The 23,686-nt window shown below is 44.2% G+C and overlaps 1 protein-coding gene across 3 annotated transcripts in view; it reads left to right on the forward strand.

The window, feature by feature from the left end:
• The first annotated feature begins 673 nt into the window (after positions 1-673).
• Positions 674-23,686, forward strand: part of ERBIN (erbb2 interacting protein) — a 233,941-nt gene continuing 210,928 nt past the window's right edge. For all 3 annotated transcript variants that reach the window (XM_040421353.1, XM_040421354.1, XM_040421355.1), the window contains exon 1: positions 674-1,233. The gene's annotated coding sequence lies outside the window, so the exon portion shown is untranslated. The remainder of the gene's footprint in view (positions 1,234-23,686) is intronic.

The following is a 23,686-nucleotide window of genomic DNA, read 5'->3' on the forward strand; positions in this document are numbered from 1 at the left end:
TACTGGGAGTCTGCCGGGAGATTGCCGATTTAGTAAAATTTTTGCGAAAAGCGGTAATATATGGTTACGGTATCCGCTTATCTCTATCTCCAGTGCTGGTACAGTCTCCTATCCCCTTGTCTAAATTCTCCGTGCATTTCTAGCCACCCTCTGTAGTGCTAGTGACAGGGCTGTGACACCCACCACTCACGCTGCACCTTACAGCAGCTCAGCCAGAGAAGGAGAGGGGTATTTACTGCATGTGTACACAAACTATCCCAGGGTTAAAGAAAGGGTGAGACAGGGTCATGGCCAGCTATGTGACCTCTCCCTTCTAGTGTCCCCCACCCCCCAGGCATCTCCTCTTTTGTGCCCACCCATTGAGACATTATGCACCCTGGCATATGGTCAGAGCTAACAGTTGGGCAGCAGCAGCCTGGAGCATGCAGGTAAGAAGCTGGTGAGCTGCATCCTCTCACAGAAGGTGACTAGAATGTTACTATATGCAAAAAAAAAAAAAAGCATGTTGCAAAAAGGGGAAATAGAGGAAAGGGAAGAGACAGATAGAGGAGAAATGTGATGCCTGAGGAAGTGAGAGTAGCAGAGACAGAGAGAGACTGCCTCCTGAGAGGAGGGGAAACCAGAGACAGAGGGGGAGGGGAGTGTGTGTGCTGCTGGAAGCAGTACAGGGGAGGAGAGACACTGAGAGAGTGCTGCCTTGTGTGTGTCTGTGTGCAGGGTGCGGCTCTAGAGTGCGACACTGTACCCCCCAAATAGCACCCTAGTCACCCCCCCCCCACTCACCTCCAGGGACTAAGGGGGCGTCCAAGGATCCCAGCACTGATAATCTCCCTCTCCAGACCCTCCATTGGAGCTTTGTGCCCCCCACCTCACTCCACACTTCTCATCTCTTCCTCCTCCCCCCCCCCCCCAGCACTTTTAATCCCTCTTTTAAGATTTTTTTTTCTTTAATTATTTAATTGCTCCTCCTCGTCCAGGAAAAGAAAGGATCTGCATGAGCAGAGGGGAAACTTCATCTGCTATTTGGTCTGGAAGTTCTGCATTTCTTTCTTGTGTGGATGATTTTTGAGCCGGAATTTCATCTGGATTGTATTTCTGGGGACAAAAGGTGCTGAGAAGGATTTTAAAAAGCAAAAGTCTAAACTTTTATTGGATTTGTTTTTAGAAAAAAAAAAATATATATATACCGTACGTTTTTAAAAGGAAGAAGAGATCAAGTCAGAACAGGAGGAGGTAGGTGCTGCCACTTGTTTGTTTGTAGGTGATACATTGTTACTTTGTTTTATAAACAGAATGTGTAGATTTGTAAATAATCTAGAAATCTTTCCCCTGTAGCAGCAGATACTTCTAGGCTTGGGGTGGCACAAGGTATGTTGCTTCTGTTTTTAAATGCCATAGTTATAATTTTGATGAAGCCTCATGCCTCCCTCCCCCTTCCTGTTGAGAGCCCCACTTCTAACATCAATCATGCCTCCCTCAGATTTTTAGAAATGAAGTGTCACCACTTTAATGGCGGATATTTTTCCCCTTTACACAACACAAGGTTGAAGTTTTATAATCTGGCCAGCAGTAATGTGCCTTGTGCAAGTTACCTCTGTTACAATTACCTTACTGTTTCTTTGTGTTATTACTGTCCACATGGTTCTGCTAGAAATCTGGGTTGCCCCCAGGCTTTTGGGTTGCAGTAGTTTAGGGGCACAATGGAGTGGAGAAGGGATGCAGTTGTAGTCCAGTTTTTATGATCTGGTTGTGTTTCCACTGCAGAACAAGATGTGACTATGAGAGCAGAGATTCCTGTGCATGGCTTTGTCGCAGGTTGCCACCTCGCACAGGCCTCGGCTGTATACCTTGGACCCAGTCCACCGTGGTTGCATTAGTGTTGCTTTGCAGGCGAGATCACATATGGTGTAGTAGCTGCTGCACTTTCTAGTGAGCTGCTTTTGCCGCTGCTGTCATGCTGCAAAATTTTATTGGTTGTGCTAGGGCGGCTTGTGTCGCTATGGAAAAATGTGCAGTTGCAGATTGGTGCGCCTGTTGTCTGTGTCTGTACACGCACCAGTAGTTTTGCTGCTCTGCAATGTCTGGCTAGATATTATCAATCATGAAATAACCAGAAATGTGCAAAAATAAATTGCTTTAGGACGGAAAACGTAGATACTTTTATTACATTGCTTGATTGGTTGAGGGTATGCTTAGATTCTGTAGGAAGATGTGATGTTGTGCTGTCAGGGGTAATCTGATCAAACTTTTTTTTTCCCTCCTTGTCTTCAGTTATTGTTCATACAGAGGCCTGTCAGCCGTGCCCCCATAGAAGACATGTCTGTATGGGTCTTTCTCATGATTTATGCTCCTTTTTATTCTCGCTTCTTTACCTTTTTGTGTTGCAAAGAGGCAGTTTTCAGCAACTTTATCTGCAGGAGCAGTAGGGGGTAGTAGTCCCCGGGTTTTAATCCCTCTGCCTTGTCTTCACACAGTGAAGCTCTTTGTTCATTCCAAGACATGCACATCTAGTCTGGTCCTAATCAGACAACATTATGTCCCACTGACAGCGCCAAAATGCTCAGTCCTCGCTTTGGAGGCAGTGGATCGCAGGCCGAGCTGTTAGATCATGACTGAATCTACGTATAGTCATTGATTCTAAATTTGCAAGCTGTTCAAAACATACCAGGAGCGAAATTCTGCCAGTTCTAGGGATCCTCGTAACAAGGTCAAACAAGTGCATTCAGGCCGTAAACTATTGACATGGAAATTCGACTGAGGAAGCTGTTGTGTGGCCCTCTGGCCATGATGGGTCATTTTTGGTGTCTGTAAGGACAGCTGTTGTGTTCATAGGATGACTGTAGATTTTGCAGCAATTTCCCTTTGCGACCGAATCTGTGACAGATGGATATACGCCAAGAAGTACATTTCTCAATATGTTTATAATATACGTGAGTTTTATCAGGTATCTTGTACTATCCAGCAAGTCAACATATAGATGACGTCCTACAAGGGAAAGCTTCAAGCTCATGGCTTCGTCCTTATTTCGGTCCTCAAACAGGTTCACAAATACAGATGCCTTCCATTTGTATTCCGCATTTTTCTCACTCCCATCAATACGAAGGACTTGTTCTATAATTTGCGGAGCAGCCACATGGATTTGCAAAAAATACGGATGTGTTCATGGCCCCGTAGAAATGAATGGGTCAGTGTGCTATCCGCAAAAACGACGTATAGTGTACGAATGAACACTACGGTCTTGTGCATGAAGCCTAAGGCATTCTTATTTTGGTCCACATCCGATCTGTGTTTTTTTCAGATAGCACGTGGAACCATTCATGTCTACGGGGCCGCAAAAAATACGGACAGCACACAGATGCCATTTGTGGATAGGATATTTCTATTATAATGGGGACTGAGGAAAGTGTGGGATGCAAACAGCCGGTATCCATATTTTGTGGATCCGTGGTTTTTGGCCCCCAAATGGCAACGGCCATGTGCACAAGGCCTTACATATTCCTGTAGCTTTTACAGGGAATCTGAAACAGCAGGTCATGCGTTTCCACCATGGATGATGGGATCCAAAAATGTCATGATCGCCAAACGTTTATCAGCAAAAGGCCAACATCATGTAATATGGAGGACGTAGGAGTGCAGTAATTCTGAATACTAACACCTTACAGCACAACCGGGGTTGGTTTTGTATGCGCTCCCTTTGTTCGCTTGAACTTTCAGCATATTTGTTTCTTCTAACGCTAGTAGAACGTACAAGTAGGTCAATTGTCCTCTCGTTTATGTGACATGGGGACAGTAGATTGTAACCACTGTGAATAGATGCCACTGATTGTCAGCCACGTACTGTACATATCTAATCTATAAACCGTAGCACAGACATTGATTTTATAATCCATTTGTTATCAAATGTATTGATAGCTGGCAGATGGTTATTTGCTGTTTCATAATGCCTTCTAATGACCGATCGACTTTTCCAAGGAATGTCCATCATCGTGATTTCCTGGGAAACGCTGTACACCAAGGATCAGCATCCTTCGACACTCCAGCTGCTGTAAACTACAACTCCCAGCATGCACACTTACTTGGCTCTTCTTGTAACTCCCATAGAAGTTAAAAAGTAAGAGATAGGACAGCACTACCTTTCGAGTTATCTCAAAGAGTCCATATCGTGGCGGTGCCTGTGGTGTCGGATCCTAGCCTCTAGAGATCCCACGATGCAGAAAATCGGGGGGAAAAACACGGCACTCCAACTTCTCAACAAGCTTTGGTGTTTATTGTTCACCCAGCGTGCAACGTTTCGACTCCACTGAGTGGAGTCAAAACGTTGCACGCTGGGTGAACAATAAACACTGAGGCTTGTTGAGAAGTTGGAGTACCGTGGTTGTTTCCCATAGAAGTTAAAGGAGGATTCTGGGAGTTGTAGTTTCAGAACAGCTGGAGTGCCGGAGGTTGTTCGGATTTCTGTGAGTTTCCGGAGCAGATCTGCACCAAAAACCTCATGTGTTACTTGTGTTTTTGTGGTGCATTGAAAAGGGTTAAATCTGCGCCAAAAATCGCACGAACAATTGACGTCCGGTCAGGAAGAAAGAAGCAGAGTGTACATAAGATTTGTGTAATCTCATACACTTTGCTGATACTGTATTAGGCCTCATGCACCTGGCCGTGCCCGTATTGCGGCCCGCAAACAGCGGGTCCGCAATATATGGGCCCCGGCCCGTTTTGGTCAGCATCAGTGATGCGGTGCACATTCACTACGGAGTGTTTCCGTGGGGTTTCTCTCCGTGCCTCCGCACCGCGAATAACTTGTTCTATTTTATTTTTTTATTTTTTTTCCGGTGTGGATGGATCACGGACCCGTTCAAGTTGAATGGGTCTGGACCCGTCTGCGGCAGTGGCCGTGTGCATGAGGCTGTTTGCTGTGATTTTTTTTTTAAAAAAAAATTTGCATGTAAATCTGTGCGGGAAAAAACGTGTGCAAACCGCACCGTGTGCTGCCACCCTTAGGCCTCGTGCACATGGCAGAGATTTGAGCAGAAGTAGAGAGGCGCGCAGTCCCTGCCGCTCGTATGTACCACTGTATGGTGGAGTTTTCCAGGATTTTTCTTCCTTGGAAGCAATAATGAAGGGAGTTTATCAATACAGCATCACATACAGTAGGGTGCGGAGCTGCAATATGCTGGTACGCTGGCACGACCGCAACACAATGGATGAGTGCCAGGTGTTGGACCCACACCAATTTGATATTGATGACCTCTCCAGAGGAATACCCCTTTAAGGGTTCATACACATGGAAGAGCTGTGTGACAGGACACTGTATGGTGACTTACCAACAGGGGTGTAGCTATAGGGGAAGCGGCTGCTTTGGGGCCCAAACTCAGAAGGGGCCCACCCAGGAGGAGGACTAAAAGACTTTATTTCCAGGGCCCCCTAAACAGTATTATGAAATTACATTATATACAAACACTGTAGGAAACAGATGGAGTTGCTGTCAGACCCCCTCAGAGAGTGATCTTGACTAGCCACAGGAGTGGGGGTTGTGAAGAAGTCGCTGTGGGAGGGGCCCCGTTCAAAAATTAGCTGTGGGGCCCAGTCAGTTCTAGCGACAGCACTGCTTACTAAGTCTATATGGTGCATATTATGTTTCTGGGCAGAATACCTCTATAATACGGTATGTGAGGGAGTATTCCATGTGGGTACAGTACAAGCCGACAGCAGTCTATGGGTGCTGTATTACGGGTCAGTACCCTACAGATTTGTAGCATGTTCATGTATGTTAGTGATGCCATTTCAGATATTCGGACTGCACTCAGCAATGCGTTCCTCTATCAGGTGGGCAGCTAATCTATTGATAATGGGTTTACTGCGATACTTTTTGTCTGTACGTGTAGACCTGCCTTAGGTGAACTGAAATAATCGGTCATGTTTCTTCATCATGCTGAATTATCCCTTTCTCTGGGAGCTAACCAGTAGGTTGGCAAGAATTTTCCATTAAGCAGTCTGACTCTCAAAATGTTACGAAATCAGGAGAGGCAATCAACGTACCATGATCATGATTCAACTCTTTGCTATTCATTCTTTTCCAGTTCTGGTTAACTTTCAGAGGAAAGGTATTGAAAATCTGGTCTTTGTCCTTTATTGTTTAGAACATACATTATTAGCACTTAATCTGTTTTTACAGTGAACTGGTCCTACGCAGTCTTAAAGGATAACGTCAGTACCGGTAAATCATAGTTTAGATTATTACCAGTCCCCTCACCCTCACGGCTCTTGAGGTTTCTTCATGTGTCCATGTTTACTGTATAAAGTCCTATCGGAGAGAAGTAAATTTCTCTGATGGGATTCCCTCTCATTTTTGACAAAAATTATGTGGATCCAGTATGGACTAAAATTTCCCTACTCACAAAAGGTTCCTGCTACAGTGATATTATATCATGAAAGTAGGGCATGTAAGTAGAAGCAGCAATGGTGATTTCCTCATCGCAAACTATTTATTAAAGCAAAAGTGGTGGGTATACCCCCACAAAAAATTCAATGTCTCAATAACTTGTCATGTGGCCTTGAGCAGTGTTCTCTCTAAACCTTGGCAGCTGCTGAGCAGGGTCAGCTCAGAGCGTGGCACAGCGCCATCAAAGGTGGGCGATAGGAAAACCTAAGATAATTGTCACATCAAAGAGCATACAGTGTAACCCCTGCGCCATCCCGTACAATACAGTGTAACCCCTGCGCCATCCCGTACAATACAGTGTAACCCCTGCGCCATCCCGTACAATACAGTGTAACCCCTGCGCCATCCCGTACAATACAGTGTAACCCCTGCGCCATCCCGTACAATACAGTGTAACCCCTGCGCCATCCCGTACAATACAGTGTAACCCCTGCGCCATCCCGTACAATACAGTGTAACCCCTGCGCCATCCCGTACAATACAGTGTAACCCCTGCGCCATCCCGTACAATACAGTGTAACCCCTGCGCCATCCCGTACAATACAGTGTAACCCCTGCGCCATCCCGTACAATACAGTGTAACCCCTGCGCCATCCCGTACAATACAGTGTAACCCCTGCGCCATCCCGTACAATACAGTGTAACCCCTGCGCCATCCCGTACAATATATACAGTATAATCCCTGCGCCATGCCGTACAATATATAGTATAGTTAATAAACCATGCTGTACAATATACAGTATAACCCCTACACCATGCTGTGTAATATACAATATAATCCATACATCATGCTGTACAGTATACAGTATAATCCCTGCACCATGCAGTACAGAATGCATTATAAAATCCCTGCCCCATGCCGTACAATATACAGTATAGTTTATACACCAGTGGGCTTATGCCTTTTGATCAAAATGTACACTAATGACTCTTGTACAGCATATAGTATAGATCACTGTACACTTTAATAGTGCGCTGAGAAGCGAGTTTAATTAGATCTAAGCATAGCATTGTGGATGTGCGATCCAGTTCTGTTTCTCCCCTTGGTATGTACCATGCTGTACAATATACTGTATAAAGCCTCATGCACATGACCGTTGTGTGCATCCGTGTCCGTTGTTCCGTTTTCCGTGATTTTCTTCGGACCCATTGACTTTCAAGATTGCACACAAGATTGTCATCCGCGTCTGTGATCCGTGGCTACTTTCACACAGACGGATCCGCAGATCCGTCTGCATAAAAGCTTTTTCAGATCGGAGTTCCGATCGGAGTCCCAGTTTAATCGCTGGGACTCCGATCGGTAACCATGGCAACTAGGGCGCTAGTGCAGTTCTGGCTGCCATGGTTACTTAGCAATTTTAGAAGCATTATACTTACCTGCGATGTCTGTGACCGGCCGGGCGCTCCTCCTACTGGTAAGTGAAAGGTCTGTGCTATAAGCAATGCGCCGCACAGACCTGTCACTTACCAGTAGGAGGAGCGACCGGCCGGTCACAGACATCGCAGGTAAGTATAATGCTTCTGAAATTGCTAAGTAACCATGGCAGCCAGGACTGCAGTAGTGTCCTGGTTGCCATGGTTACCGATCGGAGTCCCAGCGATTAAACTGGGACTCCGATCGGAACTCTCCGATGCCACCAATGATGGGGGGGGGGGGATTTTAATTAGGAGGGGGGGCCGTACTGGCCACCAATGAATTAAATACTGGGGAGGGAGGGGGGGGCTGCACTGGCCACCAATGAATTAAATACAGGGGAGGGAGGGGGGCTGCACTGGCCACCAATAAATTAAATACTGGGGAGGGAGGGGGGTCTGCCCCCTCCTGCCTGGCAGCACCTGATCTATTACAGGGGGCTATGATACTCACAATTAACCCCTCAGGTGCGGCACCTGTGGGGTTAATTGTGCTGATCGCAGCCCCCTATAAGAGATCAGGTGCTGCCAGGCAGCAGGGGGCAGTCATGTACACAGTTCTTAGTATATTCTAACTTGAAGCGTCCCCATCACTATGGGAACGCCTCTGTGTTAGAATATACTGTCGGATCTGAGTTTTCACGATATAACTCAAATCCGATGGTATATTTTAACATAGAGGCGTTCCCATGGTGATGGGGACGCTTCAATTTAAAATATTAGATGAATGGGTGGTTGGCTCTCACCTAGTGGCTATGCCGGGTGCTACTAACTCACAATTGGGTGCCCGACCCCAAGATAAAATAATGTAATAATTGAAAAAGAGGAGTGAGCACTCCCAACACTTGGACCATAAGAATATAGGGAATATATTAATTATTAGTGCAATAGGACCTTATATGTCCAATAAACAATTTGCATACAGTCACACATAATTCATAAATCACACAATAAAAAGATTAAAAATACAATTGGTACCAATAACTAAAAGTATCGGGGTGGTATCCCTATTCCCACAGCCTTTGAAGACGTAGGTAACAGGGATTGTTTGGTGTTCCAAAAGTCTCTTTGGGCAACTTGTTTGTTGCAATTGATAGTCCCTATTAGTGCTTTCGGTACCGCAAACCGCAGACGAATAGGAGCGTCCTGTGAATTCCTATGGTAAATCACTTATAGCAGTGGCTTATCTCTGGTGCATACAGATAATAATCAGTTCTGAAACTGCAGCACAAAAGTCTCTCCAAAATTGTCTTAACTCTTCCAGCTACTTAATATTACCGCCCAGGCAGAGATTTAAAAATCACTCCGTATTTAGAATGAGGATTCAGGTTCCTACCTGGCTCCTGTTGTAGCGTCCCGCTGCAACGTGTCTTGCTGTCCTTCCACGAGAGGCGAGCGGTGTCGGCTGCTTCGGCATCTCGCGTCACACGTCTCGGGCCTATGACGTCACAGTTTCACGGGATTCGGCAGCCGGCACCGCTCGCCTCTCGTGGAAGGACAGCAAGACACGTTGCAGCGGGACACTACAACAGGAGCCAGGTAGGAACCTGAATCCTCATTCTAAATACGGAGTGATTTTAAATCTATCTGCCTGGGCAGTAATATTAAGTAGCTGGAAGAGTTAAGACAATTTTGGAGAGACTTTTGTGCTGCAGTTTCAGAACTGATTATTATCTGTATGCACCAGAGATAAGCCACTGCTATAAGTGATTTACCATAGGAATTCACAGGACGCTCCTATTCGTCTGCGGTTTGCGGTACCGAAAGCACTAATAGGGACTATCAATTGCAACAAACAAGTTGCCCAAAGAGACTTTTGGAACACCAAACAATCCCTGTTACCTACGTCTTCAAAGGCTGTGGGAATAGGGATACACCCCGATACTTTGTTATTGGTACCAATTGTATTTTTAATCTTTTTATTGTGTGATTTATGAATTATGTGTGACTGTATGCAAATTGTTTATTGGACATATAAGGTCCTATTGCACTAATAATAAATATATTCCCTATATTCTTATGGTCCAAGTGTTGGGAGTGCTCACTCCTCTTTTTCAATTATCAAGTTAAAATATACCATCGGATTGGAGAAAACTCTGATCCGATGGTATAATAGGGACTCCTGACTGTACATTGAAAGTCAATGGGGGACGGATCCGTTTGCAATTGCACCATATTGTGTCAATGTCAAATGGATCCGTCCCCATTGACTTGCATTGTAAGTCAGGACGGATCCGTTTGGCTCCGCACGGCCAGGCGGACACCAAAACGACTTTTTTTTTTTTTACTTTCCTTCATGTCCGTGGATCCTCCAAAAATCAAGGAAGACCCACGGAAGAAAAAACGGACACTGATCACGGAACCAGATTTTGCGGACCACAAAAAAACTGGTCGTGTGCATGAGGCCTAATCCATACACTGTGCCGTACAATATACACAATAACCCCACAGTGTAGGTGTTATACTGTATATTGTATGGCATGATGTATGGATTATTTATACTGTATATTGTACGGCATGGTGTAGGGCTTATAATGTATTAGTTTTAGCACAGTAATGTATAGCGCCATCACGCTGTTGTTCCTGGCAAGATTAAATGACACGGTATATGGGGATGCTATAGGCGATGGCACTGTGGATGAAGGTGCCATAGTTGATGGCACTGTGGATGGGGGTGCTATAGGCGATGGCACTGTAAATGGGGGTGCTATAGGCGATGGTGGCACTGCAAATGGGGGTGCTATAGGTGATGGCGCTGTAGAGGGGGTGCTATAGGTGATGGCGCTGTAGAGGGGTGCTATAGGTGATGGCGCTGTAGAGGGGGTGCTATAGGTGATGGCGCTGTAGAGGGGGGTGCTATAGGTGATGGCGCTGTAGAGGGGTGCTATAGGTGATGGCACTGTAGATGAGGGTCCTATATGTGATTGCACTGTAGATGAGGGTACTTTAGGTGAGGGCATCATAGTGGAGGGAAGCACCAAGAACCAAAAGGATGAAACAAACAAGTGTAACCTGCTGTAAATGTTGTGGACATGCTCGAGGGTATCGGCTAAACCAAATGAGTCCGCGAGAAGAAAAGCTAAGAAGTGTGAGGGGTTAATGTCTGACAAAACCTGTGTGATCTGGGGTGTCCCAGGGTATTATATTACTGCAGCCTGTGGGGTCCCAGACTCCCAGGGGGCCCCTGGACCCCGAGCCTCAGATGGATACATTCCTGCACAGTCTATTATGGCCTTGTGAAAACCCATGAGTTCAAATGATGTCTTTGCTGAGCTTTTACCAATGGGTTACCCTGACAGTAAAACTACTCTTGCCTCAGGCTCTAAGATGACGCCGCCTCCACGTTACCTCGCCTGGCTGCTGCGTGCTCAGTCCTCCTCTCCTCTTCCGGTCAGAAAAAGGAGGAGCTGCAGCAGTAGTGCGGCAATATGTGTAGGCGGCTCCACGCTAAGCCGCACAGGTCGTATTGAAGACTCCATCTTGAGTGTGGGCATTTTGCCGGCGGCAGGGTGAGCGGGTGCTGAGCGGACATGAGCGGGGGCACAATAATTGCTGCGCGTCCGCGCACCTATGCAGCTTAGAGGGAACACTGGCCTTCAGCATCAATTATAGCTTGACGACATCTCATGCTGTTCACAAGTCGACTTGTTCTGCTGAGGCATGGCATCCCACTCTTCTTGAAAGGCGACCCTCAGGTCATTGAGGTTCTGGGGTACAGGGTTCTGGGGTACAGCGTTACAAGCCTCTATATGGTGACACAGCTGATCCCATAAGTTTTCAATGGGATTCAGGTCTGGAGAAAGTGCAGGCTACTCCATTTGAGATACCCCAGTCTCCCAACAGCCGTTCCCCAATAATGCGACCTCGATGAGCTGGCGCATTGTCATCCATGAAGATGAAATTAGACCTGTGTTGTTCATGCAGAGGCGCAATGACTGGATTAATTATGTTATTCAAGTAGTATGGGCTTGTCACTGTACCATTCACAAAGTGTAGGGCAGTTCTGTATAGACTAGATACACCTGCCCACACTGTAACACCACCACCAAAGGATTGTCTGGTGACAACAGTGGCTGATGCATAGCTCACTCCTTGACATCTCCAACATCGTTGGCGTCCATTATTTCTGCTCAGCCTGAATCGACTTTCATCAGTGAACAGTACTAAGGCCCACTGGTCCTTCATCCGGTGTACATGCTCCCTGGCTCATGCATGATGCCCGATGATGACGCCTGTGCCTGGTGGTGTGGTCAGGTACCCTTGCAGTTTTTTTTTATTGCAAGCTGCTGATGACACTGTGACACTCGAAGCTCAGTGGCCACTTCCGTCTGAGAACATCCTGTTTGAAGCCTTGTAATGGCGAAGTGTTGATCAATAGTTGGGTGTCGTCTTGGTCTCATGATGTCAGAATGTGAACAGCATGATGAGGAGGACTGTTTAAAGGGAACCTGTCACCAGTTTTATGGTGTCCTAACTAAGGGCAACATAAGCGACTGATTCTCTTAGCAAAATGCTGGGTCGGTTTCTTTAATTGACCCAGTCAATCTGCCAGCATCTTGTATTGAAAAGCTCCAGCTGATAATGATAAGTCCTGAATATTCATGAGCTCCTGACTCTCCCCGCCTACCTGCTGCTGATTGACAGTTATTTTCCATATGAATCAGCAGCAGGTGGGCAGGGGAGTGGCTATATCTCTGAATTAAAAAAACGCTGGACTCACTGACCTCACGCTGGACTCAAATCAGCTCATTAGCATGCGGCATGTGGCATCTTTGTGTGTATATTATGAGGTAACCATCTGTCACACCAGTAAGTGAATACATCTAAGGTACGTTTTAGTAGTTAATGATTGTATATAATTAGTTATACCACATGTGGACTGGGTATATTTAAAATATAACTTTTACTCTAATAACACTAAAAACATTGGTAGTTGCAGTGGGACAAAGGACAAAATAACTAACATACACACATATAAACACATATATTGCCACCATCCAGAATAGTCTGTAAGAGAATAATGATAATGGGTGGATCTTACCCCGTCCAGTAGACATACGATTCACTAGATGGTGGGTGGCGTAGTACTCCTGTGTGGTATAGGCATTGGTGGCCAAAGTGCTTCAGATGATGTAACAATCTGGCCGAATTGCTTCAGATAATATGGCAATCTGGACACTCCTATAATGCCCTTGTCTAGAGCCCTCCCTATATGGATGATTAGGGGCTATTCTCATAGACCTGCCTCAACGACACGGAGCACCCGCCCCGACAGGGGCGACCCCATACGGAACCTGTCCCTAAATGGGGCCTATTCCCTGTGATTTCCCTCACTATGTTGCCCTACACGCCATGTTTCGTTCCAATAACGACGAAACTCATCAGGGGCTTACTGAAGTCAGAGGGTTTTGCTTCAGCAGAGAGTTTCTTTCTTTGTAAATACAAAGCGGTATGGACGGTCAGTGGTACACGCCCTCCGGGGTATAGGGAAGTGTCCCCAATAGTACCCTCGCCTTGCCTCACTACAAGATGCCAGCAGTGTGGAGACTGTGGGGTGGGCAGGGGTCTTTAAAGAGCTCAGACAGGTGCTACTAAGTTAGATTAATGAGTGGAGTAGAGGTGGACTTTTTAAAAGGCGCAGTAACAGGTCTTTGAGAGCCAGAATTCTTGCTGTTTCTTAGGTGCAAGACAAATAAATTCTTTAAAAATCATACAATGTGATTTCCAATTTTTATTTTATTTTAATTCTGTCTCAGAGTGGGAATGCACCTACAATGTGAATTTCAGACCCCTCCATGATTTTTAAGTGGGAGAACTTGCAAAATTGCAGGGTGTTCAAATACTTCTGTTCCTCACTGTATATATAATATGTTTTTCATTTAGTAGTTAGCTGTTACTAGGACAGGATTTGCTAATTTGTGTCTCTGCACCCCTAGCTGAACACCCTTATGCCCTTTCTGTGACATCTTGCTGTGGTTTGTAGCCTCCTTACATTTGATTACCTTTGTGATGACTGGTTTTATTTTGCAAGAAATCTATCTTCCTCAGTCGGCACTAGTTCATAGTGTCTTCCGGAGTGCATTGTGAAGTGCACACTTCTCCTTAATTAGAGTTTTTGTATTGTTAGATTTTATTTTTGCATTTTCTATCTACTGGGGGGTGTATTGAAATACCGCTTACTATGGTTCTAGCACTTACTGGTAATAAAGTTAGTATTTGCCCTACTACACATTTCCATTCAATAATTTAGATGTACTGAATTGGTAAGTAATGACTAATCTTGCTGCTTACCTTGACGAAGGGATGATGTACGGTATTTGTTTCAATTTGCTTCATTGCACACTGACAAGGCAGGACTACTTAAAGGGGCTTCGCTCAACACTACTGATGACCTATCAGGAAAACCTTGGCACAACCCCTTTTAAACGGGTTTCCTGAGATTTTGGAAAATCTGAGCAGAAAGAGAAAATATCAAATAATAAAAAACTGCTGCTATGCTGCTTTAGTGCTCCTTGCCAGTCCCGCGTCTGTAGGCGATGATGTGCCAGTCTACACATGTGAGCACTCCAGGCATCACTGGCCTCAGTAGTGTTTAGTGCAGGGCTGCTGAGGCCAGTGATTGGCTGCAGTGGTTATGTGGTTAAGCGGACTGATCATAGGAACCACTGGAGCGGCAGGGGTTTTAACAGAAGAATGTTGATTCTTTTGGTCAGTTTAGTTTTTTTGCAATCTATAAAAATCCTTTTTAATCAAATATTAACAGCCTATATGTAAATATACTTTTATTTATTTTTTCTCAAAGAAAACAGGTGGATGTTGTGTTGTGTGTTTTTTTATTTTTTATTTTTGTATAATTTTTTTTTTAAGTTACTCCATGTATTTTACTTCCAGTCCTAGCTCTATAGTTTCTTCTTTATTTGGACTGTTACCACTGCAAACAGCCTTGCTTGACTTTCTAAGGCAGACCATTCACTCTGACCAGAGGGGGGGGGGATGAGTGACTCAATTAGAACATCACACATTACACTGATAAGTACAATGCTCTTCTGTGTCTAGGCCTATCAAGAAAACAATAGAGCTGTCACATTGTTATCCTAATTCTATTAATAAGCTATTTTACAAACAGATAACATCTAAACTAACAATAGGTTACCTATACATTGTATATAGTAGTTTTATATCTCTGCTACAGAAGGACAATATTTTGTGTTTAAAGGGGTTGTCCAGGCTTAGAAAAACATGCCTGCTTTCTTTCAAAACTTCCCTGTTCATAGTTCTAGTTTTGGGAAAAGGCAGACATATTTTTTTTTTTTTAATCTTGGACAACCCTTTTAATTTTGAACTATATGGTACTGCAGAAATGAAAATAAAAAAACAACAACAAAATAAAATCTTAAATTCGTTTTCTATGGATATTTAGTTAAAAAGAAACCCCCTTGTGAGTGAAATATCCCTTTTTTAAAGGAGTTTTCCCACTCAAAATATTTGTATTTTGATTGAGAATCCCCACCAACCTTAAGGATGGGTGATATGGGAATAGCCAGGCAAGGATTTTCCCTGTTAAAACCCTTCTCCCCACAACATTCCCATGAATACAAACAGAAACTTTGTAAGGCGGAAGAGTCTTAGACCTCTGTGTACCCGAATTTAGGCAGAAGCTGTCATCATTTCTAGGACTTATGGAAGGTACCTCCAGACGGTGTACAGTCGTGGCCAAAAGTTTTAAGAATGACACAAATATTAGTTTTCACAAAGTTTGCTGCTAAACTGCTTTTAGATCTTTGTTTCAGTTGTTTCTGTGATGTAGTGAAATATAATTACACGCACTTCATACGTTTCAAAGGCTTTTATCGACAATTACATGACATTTATGCAAAGAGTCAGTATTTGCAGTGTTGGCTCTTCTTTTTCAGGACCTCTGCAATTCGACTGGGCATGCTCTCAATCAACTTCTGGGCCAATTCCTGACTGATAGCAACCCATTCTTTCATAATCACTTCTTGGAGTTTGTCAGAATTAGTGGGTTTTTGTTTGTCCACCCGCCTCTTGAGGATTGACCACAAGTTCTCAATGGGATTAAGATCTGGGGAGTTTCCAGGCCATGGACCCAAAATGTCAACGTTTTGGTCCCCGAGCCACTTAGTTATCACTTTTGCCTTATGGCACGGTGCTCCATCGTGCTGGAAAATGCATTGTTCTTCACCAAACTGTTGGATTGTTGGAAGAAGTTGCTGTTGGAGGGTGTTTTGGTACCATTTATTCATGGCTGTGTTTTTGGGCAAAATTGTGAGTGAGCCCACTCCCTTGGATGAGAAGCAACCCCACACATGAATGGTCTCAGGACGCTTTACTGTTGGCATGACACAGGACTGATGGTAGCGCTCACCTTTTCTTCTCCGGACAAGAATTTTTCCAGATGCCCCAAACAATCGGAAAGAGGCTTCATCTGAGAATATGACTTTGCCCCAGTCCTCAGCAGTCCATTCACCATACTTTCTGCAGAAGATCAATCTGTCCCTGATGTTTTTTTTTGGAGAGAAGTGGCTTCTTTGCTGCCCTTCTTGACACCAGGCCATCTTCCAAAAGTCTTCGCCTCACTGTGTGTGCAGATGCGCTCACACCTGCCTGCTGCCATTCCTGAGCAAGCTCTGCACTGGTGGCACTCCGATCCCGCAGCTGAATCCTCTTTAGGAGACGATCCTGGCGCTTGCTGGACTTTCTTGGACGCCCTGAAGCCTTCTTAACAAGAATTGAACCTCTTTCCCTGAAGTTCTTGATGATCCTATAAATTGTTGATTGAGGTGCAATCTTAGTAGCCACAATATCCTTGCCTGTGAAGCCATTTTTATGCAACGCAATGATGGCTGCACGCGTTTCTTTGCAGGTCACCATGGTTAACAATGGAAGAACAATGATTTCAAGCATCACCCTCCTTTTAACATGTAAAGTCTGCCATTTTAACCCAATCAGCCTGACATAATGATCTCCAGCCTTGTGCTCGTCAACATTCTCACCTGAGTTAACAAGACGATTACTGAAATGATCTCAGCAGGTCCTTTAATGACAGCAATGAAATGCAGTGGAAAGGTTTTTTTTGGGATTAAGTTAATTTTCATGGCAAAGAAGGACTATGCAATTCATCTGATCACTCTTCATAACATTCTGGAGTATATGCAAATTGCTATTATAAAAACTTAAAGGGAACCTGTCATGTGGATATTTGATTATAATCTAACTAATTATATACAATCATTAACTACTAATAAGTACCTTAGATGTATTCACTTACTGGTGTGACAGATGGTTATCTCATAATATACACACAAAGATGCCGCATGCTAATGAGCTGATTTGAGTCCAGCGTGATGTCATTGAGTCCAGCGTATATTTAATTCAGAGCTATAGCCACTCCCCTGCCCACCTGCTGCTGGTTCATTTGGAAACAAACTGTCATTCAGCAGCAGGTGGGCGGGGAGAGTCAGGAGCTCATGAATATTCATGACTCATCATTATCAGCTGGAGCTTTTCAATACAAGATGTTGGCAGATTGACTGGGTCAATTAAAGAAAGTGACCCAGCATTGTGCTAAGAGAATCAATCACTTATTTATGTTGCCCTTAGTTAGGACACCAAAAAACTGGTGACAGGTTCCCTTTAAGCAGCAACTTTTCCAATATTTATGTAATTCTCAAAACTTTTGGCCACGACTGTATGTTTACCTTTACGGGAACACCCTGGGATGAGAGAAAGGATGAAGATCTAGCCTGGCCGCACAGGCATAAGCAATACCTCCGGCAATGTGTTTCACAATGAATTGTTTTCATTCTGGACACTTTCAGGGAAGTTACACATTTTTTTGTTTCTGCTTTCTTTGATAATAGGGAAGAAGAACCTGTTCTTCTAGACTCACAGTTTCATGCACAGGTCGCATGGGCTGAAGTTGACTGCAATACTTGACCAACTGGGCTTTGTCCAGTGATGATTTAAAACCCATAAAAACATCTTATGAGTCCTCCATCACCTGTCCTTCAGAGGTTGGGCAAGGGAAGCAGGACTCGCAGGCTTTCTGTTCGAGCTTTGGCAGAATTAACGGGCTTGTCCCATTGGGGGGGGGGGGGGGGGGGGGTAGTGGGTGGTCGCAAGAGTCAGACCCCTGCCAATTACATATTCATCAATATGAAGTACATTTTGGAGTGTGTATCTAAGGCGCGTATATAAGGGGAGTACCCAAAAGGGTTCTCATAACTGAAGCCTCTTTTTGCAGTTCCCTCTCCTTCATGGACTGTTAACCCTTTCTATAGCCATCACATTGGAAGAATCTGCACCGCCTGAATTGCAGTCTTTGAAATGTCTTACAACGGCAGGAAGATTTTTATTTAACTATGGGCTCCCTGTATGTATTCTCTCCCACGATATTCTTTAGATTGCGCGTGGGTATTGGACCTGATGGATTGTAATTTACATTCCTTGCACCCTATTATAATCTATCCCTAATTTACAATTCCTTGACCCCATGTGCTGAACAGTTCCTTGCTTTTTTAACGGAAAGCAGGAAGGAGCACGAGGAATAGACCTCAGCTTGAGTAATCCAAGGCTCTGATGAGACATTATATAAAAGTCAGAGAGATGGAAACATATGTGTTTCTATGGCAGAACCCGTCAGCATATGCAGAGTCTGCAATGTAACGGTAACATTTTATCGCGCTGCCAAAAAGCACAGGATGCTTCTCTATTCATCAGCTTAAAGGGCGTCTGTCAGCAGATTTGCACCTATGACATTGGCTGACCTGTTACATGTGCGCTTCCCAGCTGAAGACATTTGTGTTGGTCCCATGTTCATATGTGCCCACATTGCTGAGAAAAATAAGGTTTTATTATATGCAAATGAGCCTCTAGGAGCAACCGGGGCGTTGCCATTACACCTAGAGGCTTAGTTCTCGCTGCAGATGCTGTGCCCTCTGAAACATCATCATGCCTGGCCCTGACTTGTCCTAAAGTCAATCAAATTGCAGAGGGTGCAGAGAGAGCAGAGCCTCTAGGTGTAACAGCAACGCCCCTGTTGCTCCTAGAGGCTTATTTGCATATATTAAAACATCATTTTTGGCTAAACCTATAGGAACATTATTGTATATATTTGTGGCAGAGAAACGTCAGACTCGGCCAGTGGTCTATGCTGAAGTGATCAGTAGACTTGGTCTTCAACATGCCCATGTGCTGAGATACTAACACAACTTACTTAGCTAGCCGATAGCCAGGAATCCTTGCAACAGATCTGCCTGGGTAACATGTCTCTTCCCTTTCGCAGTAGGTCATGAGTTTATTTTAGCAGCTGGATTATTTGATGCTGTGTCTGCATGATGTTCACCTCAGGAAGTACCTTCTGTCTCACTGAATATATAGAATATATATCTCCAATCTCCCAGAGACTGTAAATGATTATTGAATGAACCCGGTCACAGCCTTCAGGAAGTTCATGTGCGACCTTGGTTTCTACTTAAATGATAAGATGTCTTGCTTCATTCGTTGACTAATTTAGCATTTTGCATTTGTGGTTGAAATAGTTGTCACAGTACCTGTAGACTTGATAAAATTGTGTCTATAAAGGCGGCACACTATCGCTCCACTTGGACCCAGCTAGACACGGAGTTCACAGCCAAGGCTCCCAGTACTATAGACCCAGGGAATTATATTGATATGGAAGAATAACAAGGTTGGCACTCAAGGTGAAAAGGGTGTCAAAAAGATTCAATAATAAAAACCAGCGGTAAATAAAATTTTAAAATACAGATACAAATAAAATATAGTTGATAAAATTGTAGTCTAAAAGAAAAGATGCTGAGAAATCCAAAATAGGTCTAATACACACGTGAAAACAAGTTAAAATGGCTAGAAAGGCATAGAGACAAGTGGTGTCCTGCAGGTGACAGATTTGAGTTCCTTTTGGTGCCAGCCAGAGCATCTGTCAGCAGTTTTGTACCTATGACACTGGCTGACCTGTATTGCTGTGCTCTTGGCAGCTGAAGACATCTGTGTTGATTCCATGTTATGTGTCCACATTGCTGCGAAATATGAAGTTTTAATATATGCAAATGAGTCTCTAGGAGCAACAGGGGCGTTGCCGTTACACCTAGAGCCTGTGCACTCTATTGAAATTTATCATTTGCAGTGTTTTTATGCCGCTGTGCCTAATTAACGAAATAATGCACAGTAATAATGAATTTGGCACAAGTGCGATGTGGTTTACACCTTTACCTTTGAAAGTGCTCTTGGGGCTTGCTTGGCGTGGTGCTGCGGCATTTTTGTGAATTTTGTGGATGTCGCAGAAGATAAATGAGAGTTAAGTGATCTAGTCTGCAATCTTGGCCTTAATCCCAGCCCACTTTTGAAAAACATTTTAAAATCGGAATCCAAAGTCACCAGTACCAAAACCAACTTCGGATTCCTATTCAAAAATTATTTTAAATACGCAGAAAGGAATACCGAAGTCATTCAACAAAGTCTCACGCAAAGTTTTGCTACACGGGGCCCATACATTTTAATGCTGTACGTTAACAGCATTTCAAACAAAAAATTTTAACGAATCGACTTCGGATCTATGATCTGACGCTCCATTTGCTTAAGCCTAGTAAGGAGGACTTGGGTGGCCCCCTGGGCATCAGCCCATCGGGAAATTTCCCTATAGGGTATATGGACAGTCTGCCCCTGTCTATGGCTGAAACACAACATTGTCATTTTAATCTCAGAAACTGAGAACCAGTTGATTCCTTTTCGTGTTTCTGGGTGCTGGACACGCCGTTGTTTGCCGCAGGTGGAGCCGCTCTGACATCTACCTTGAAGACTCCAACTATATACCGTATATCTCTATGCAGCTTTGTTTGATTAAAAAGGATGGTCATACGGCTTGTTGACTTTGCATGGGTTTGGCAGCAGTGCTTAGGTACTTTTTAGGATTTGTGAGTTCTAAGTTATAATTAAAGCTTAGCAAATTGATGATCGGTGCATTAGGAGAATGCTCCAGGACAGTAGTCCTGGAGGAATGAGCAGGCTTATCACATCCCTGGATGCCACGTCATACATTCATTTATGGCACGCCCCTCTGCAGCGATCGCTCACCTTCACTCATGGGATTTAAGACTAGGTTTGCCTTTTATCCCTTGAGATCAGCACAACTGTAATATCTGTGAAGTACCTTTTTATGTAAAACTGACCAGAAGCATGAATTCACTTTCGTTTTCACAGGATCCTGTGTATGGGACCCTCTTGGCTGTCTCCCGATTGTTGATGTTTGGGGGGGTTGAGGGAGAAGTATTGAGTGTGTTGGATTTCAGGTGTCCCACTGCTTTGACCCTATTCATTGGCTATGCATCTGACCACATTGAGTCCTCGCCAGCTCCGCATGAGCACCAATTGTTTCATTGTGTGCCCATTTGAAGGGCATCGGTCAGCAGATTTATACCTATGAAACTGGATGACCTGTTCCACGTGCGCTTGGCAGCTGAAGGCATCTGTGTTGGTCCCATGTTCATATGTGCCCGCATTGCTGAGAAAAATGATGTTTTAATAAATTCGAAAGCCTCTAAGAGCAACGGGGGCGTTACCATTACACCTAGAGGCTCTGCTCTCTCTGCAACTGCTGCGCCCTCTGCATGTTTATTCACAGGGCCAGGCATTGAAAAAATGATCACGCCTTGTCGCAGCACTCACTAGCACTGCAACCTCTTCTAACAGCTGATTGTTGGGGGTGCTAGAAGTCAGTACTCGCCAATCTGATATCAATGACCTATCCTGAGGACAGGCCATCAATAACTTACTCTTGGAAAACCCCTTTACATGTTATAGAGTAGGATGAGCTGAGTTGATTGATATACAGTTTGGTGGGGAAAAGACTAATGGGGTAATTATATGCTATAGTAAAGGGGTTTTCCGAGTATTTTATTTTTTATTTTTTTTATTTTTTCACTGCTGACCTCTGGTTAGGTCATCAGTATCTGATTGTTGGGGGTCCAACACCAGGAACCTCCGTTGATCAGCTGTTTGAGAAGGCAGCGGAGCTTGCAGTAGCGCTGCGCTCTTCTGTCTTATTTACCTAGGCCGAGTGACAAGAAGTTCATCGGTCACATGGCCTAGACGCAGCGCAGCCCCATAGAGGTAAATGGAGCTGAGCACGATACCAAGCACAGACACTATACAATGTACGTCCCTGTGCTTAGTGAGCTACGAGAAGGCAATCAGAGGAGCGCCATTGCCTTTTCAAACAGCTGATTGGCGGGAGTCCTGAGTGTTGGACCCCAACTGATCAGATACTGAAGAGCTATCCAGATGATAGGCCATCAGTAACAATATCTCAGAAAACCCTTTTTAAGTACCTCTCATTAATATTTCTTAGGGTAGGGCTACACAGTGACATTGGTCTCCTGATCTCTGCGATCCTGGCCTCGGCAGCTTAGAGGTGATCCCATAGAAATGAATGGGATCGGAGCGTGAGTCGCAAAAAAAATCCTTCAGCTTTGTAGCCAAGCCCTTATATGTTCAAATTGTCAGACTTTTCTTATAGGTTGGTTAAATTCCAAGAAGACACTAATCGCTAACATCGTAACGTCTCTCCATAGAAATGGCTGATTGAATCTGCATTGTTGTCCACAGTATTTCTCTTGAACTTGTTTTTAATTTCTGCTTCCTCATTCGCTGCCATGGAGATGTTTACCAGAGTGCAGGTCTTCATGCCAAGAACGACTTTGTGCTGTCCTGCATCTTTCTTGGAATTGCCCAGTGACGGTGCCGCCTAGAAGAATTCCTCACGTGTTTTCCATAGGACTTGATAGCTGCTTCTGAGTCTAGATTTGTCAGTAGTTTTCCAGCGGGAATAGTAGCTAGATATGTTCCTATGGCTGATGTCACACACGGGACTTTCCTGGCATGGTTTTTGGAGGCTGGCATTTTTTGCTTTTTAGGCAAAAATACATCAGCTTCAGATATCGCATGGAAGTCTATAAAATATTAAACACAGGACAAACAGCCTTATTTTATAAAAGGTGTTTTTCCAACCCTGAGGTGCGTTTTTGGGGGTCTGTGGCACTTTTTTTCTGGAATCGCAGCATGCTCTGAGTGTGGTGATTTTTCAGACATTTTCTCATAGACTTCTCCATGAGATTAACAAATAGCACCCCAAAAAAACACTTGTAAAGAACACAAGAATTTTCTGGCGTTGCCGTAAAATATCTAATTGGGGTGCAACTAGAGGTGAATGAATCGAATCCAACAAAGTGGAATTCGATAAAAATTTCTGGCTAAATTTAGATTCACCGCAAAGCCAAATTTCCTCGTGCTTCGTGGTAACAAATTGATTTAACCTGAAATAGTGTTAAAAAAAAATCATACTTGCTGTACCTTCTCCATTTACTCTCGATGGGCCGGCCGCCTCCATCTTCCTTGAAGATCTTGGCCGAAATCCCGTGCATGGTGACGTATGACAGCGTCCTCTTGGGCCGCGTAAGATTTTGCACAAGATCTTCAAGCAAGATGGCGGTGGCCGGCCCGTCGTGAGCAAATGAAGGCAGTAAGTATGATTTCAAAAAATATATTTTCTGTAAATTTTACAGTTTTTACTTTCAGATACCGCAATCATGTATGAACGCGGCATCTGAGGGGTACAATGATGGGGAGTGGCGCTACCGCAGCTCCCTGTCGCTGCACCCACTACTTACAAAAAAATGCGCTTCATGATGAAGTATTCAATCCCAAAGCAAATTTCTTTGTAAAATTCTGTGAAGCACCCGAAACGAAATTCCCAAAACTTTGCTCATCTCTAGGTGCAACATTAACAATATTGAAACT

This window comes from Bufo bufo, chromosome 2, assembly GCF_905171765.1.
Source record: "Bufo bufo chromosome 2, aBufBuf1.1, whole genome shotgun sequence".
Lineage (NCBI taxonomy): Eukaryota > Metazoa > Chordata > Amphibia > Anura > Bufonidae > Bufo > Bufo bufo.